At 33.7% G+C, this 3,048-nt stretch overlaps 1 protein-coding gene across 10 annotated transcripts in view; it reads right to left on the bottom strand.

Moving 5' to 3' along the window:
• The window catches only part of CTNND2 (catenin delta 2), a 660,748-nt gene that overhangs the window by 590,959 nt on the left and 66,741 nt on the right, over positions 1 to 3,048 (bottom strand). The window lies entirely within an intron of this gene.

Genomic DNA, 3,048 nt, shown 5'->3' with positions numbered 1-3,048 from the left:
AAAATAAAGTTACCTTAAAACCATCTCTTTCTGCTGTGAACGTTTGTCAAAATGAGGGTTCCTTTGCTTTTAGAAGGTTGTTCAGGAAAGCTATGATACATCCAGAAATATGATTGAAAACTGATGACTTGGAATGAGAATATACATATCTGACAGACTACAAATGTTCTGAAGAAAAACAAAAAATTAAAACAAAACCAAAAAACATTATTTGAAATTATATAATGCATCCAGTTAGATTGTCCTTCAGAATTATACAATGACTATGTCATCTGTTTCATTTGTAACTACATAAAACGGCTTTTTAAGGGGGGGAGGGGGGGAGGGCAGGAAGGAAGGAAAAAAAAAGAAGCAATTCAGGATATAGATTGGGACCCTTTGTCAGAACTCTTACAGTTTAAATTACCAGATTAACACCCAGAATTTTATTTCAGTTATTTCAGTGTTGTCTAGTATTTGAATGTCCTCCAGAATACTGATACATGGACTTTTTAAAACAATTTTATTATACTTAGACCTCAACCCTTTACAAAGAGTGGATTACCTTCCAAACTTAGAAAATGTGAAATGCATAACTTCTATTTGTGTAGCGGTCCCAGTTTACAAATGGAACATGAGACAAATCACAGGTGTTATCACTTTTACTAAAAACTGTATTGATTTAAACCTTACGGATGTAAGCAGTCAAATATGTAAAGGACTAAGCTATATTAAAGGCAAAGGGAGTGTGCCAGATTTACAGAAGCACTTATGTACCTAAAATTACTAGCATGGGAATAATGATGTATAACCTCTGTCTCCCCAAAGACAGGACAGATAGTGTCACATATTCCCATAGTAAAGGCTGCCTGCCTTCACACCCTGAGGTAATCCTGAACCTAGATCTAAATCCCTACCTGCAATTGGAATGCAAAGAAATCTCAGTGTGGCATACCTATTCTATATAATAGATCAATCAATAAAACAAAAAATAGCTGTACAAGTTAGTATGTGCAAGTTAAAATGCCACTTGGAATTTTTCCCTGAATAGCAGATTTAATTTTACTGTGCAAGTGAAATTACTGAGAACTGTTCTTAAGATACTAAGTAGGCTGAATAAAAATAATAGCCCCTGTAAATGCGCTATTGATAAAATAATTCAGAGTAATTATGTGTCTATCAAGATAACATTTTATATTAAATAAAGAACAGAGAACAGAAGACAATTTTCCATGACTGAAAGCAGTAGTAATGTTAGTGTTCTTTAAGGGCACGTGCCTTCATGTCCATTGAAATGTTATGAAAATCGATCTAGAAAGACACCATAGTACACACTAAATGGATATAAAACTGCCAGGTATATACAGATGTGAAATTTTCTGTTTAATGGGAAAGAACACAGATAACACCTATGAACTGAAATGACAGTGAAAAGACAGTTAATAAACCCAATGTCAAACACATGGTAAATGTGTTACATTCTGATACCCATAGTACACAGAAGACACACTGAGAGCCACAGGAACACTTCAAGACTGAAAAAAAAAGCCTTTTTAAATTCATTATCACTAACCTAGTAGGTTACAGAAAATCTTTTTCTCCATAAATACATAGGAGCAGATAAACAAGATAGAAATACTATCTGTACCTGCTAGATTAAGAGGAGGACCACAAGAACAGCTAGATTGATACTCTGAATCCATTTCAAGCTTTTAACAAAGAGGCTGAACATCCACACCAGCAGTTTAAGAGGGATGTTTATTCACCAGTGGACATCTTACTTTAAAAATCTAACAATGTCTGCATTAGATGTTTTCTGAATGGTTCAAGGATAGACAGCTGTGTGAACTGGGTTGAGCTCCCTGATTCCTGAAACTGTCTCCTGCAAAAGATTTTTCTATAATAGTTTTCTTACTCTGTTGCTGCACTTCAAAAAAAGAAGACTTAAAAAAGATAAATAAGAAAAAGGAAGGGAAAAAAATGTAGGCTAAAGAATGTCCCAGACTTTCTGCTTCATTTACAGATTTTTAGAGTAATTTCCATTCTGGAAAAAAACCCAAAATGAGGACAAAGTGAGGCTTATGCCCAAAGCTACAAGAATCTGGGTGTCTGCAGTGCCCTTAGAGAAATTAGAACATAAGTACCCAACTCTTCTTGAGGAGGACTCTCAATTCTTGGGCAAAATAAATGCATCTCTGTAAAGGATAACACTATTACTCAAGCTCCAGTTATTTTTTCCCCCAAGACATATCAAATAATTTTTAGTTTAATAAAAAACATAATAAACAAAGATCTCTCTTTTGTCGTGAGCATAAATACAAGATTTATAAAATTTCAGATTATGTTGGTTATGGTTTAGCAATAAAACTGAAAATATCATTTCACATAAGCTTAAAAAAATCAACACGAGAAAATAAAGTTAAATAATTACATTTAAGCCTACTTTATTCTGTCTCTACATGTGCAATATGCTGTGCAATCCCATGAAGGCACAGTCTTGGAGGAGATCTGAACTGCTGATTAGATGAGATTAAAGATAAATAAGAGGCTAAAATGTAGGCATTTTGGAGGTTTTTGGTTTAAGGGTTTTCTTGTTGATGCTTTTGAGCTTTTTTGGTTGTTTTTTAAAGGAGACATACATCATATAGGCTAATCTGCACTTGTTTCATCCTTATGTACTACTTCAATGAACAGAACAATCCATTACCCTATGAACAAGTATTTGATGATTATTTACCCATACAAACATACCTTAAAATAATTTATGCAACAGAGAAAGTAGATTATGGAAAAGCATTATATTCTATCATCAAACAGGAGGAAATTTGTGGATCCAGGATTGGGTCTTTTTTAAGCAGGCATCTCTGATTTATTGCAGGTGTTTCAGATATTTACTGATTTAGAATGCACTCTTTGAACAATAATGCAATTCACATTTTATTTCTTCTGAGATATAACAGTGATCTGCTCTGTTTAACTGGATTCAAGTTCACCAAGTGCAATAACAAAAAAGATATGTCTGTCTTGGAGAGATGGGGAAAAAAAAATCAATTGGTTGGTTAAGGAAAA

This window comes from Columba livia, chromosome 2, assembly GCF_036013475.1.
Source record: "Columba livia isolate bColLiv1 breed racing homer chromosome 2, bColLiv1.pat.W.v2, whole genome shotgun sequence".
NCBI classification, from domain to species: Eukaryota; Metazoa; Chordata; class Aves; order Columbiformes; family Columbidae; genus Columba; species Columba livia.
This window is presented reverse-complemented; position numbering and strand designations above follow the sequence as displayed.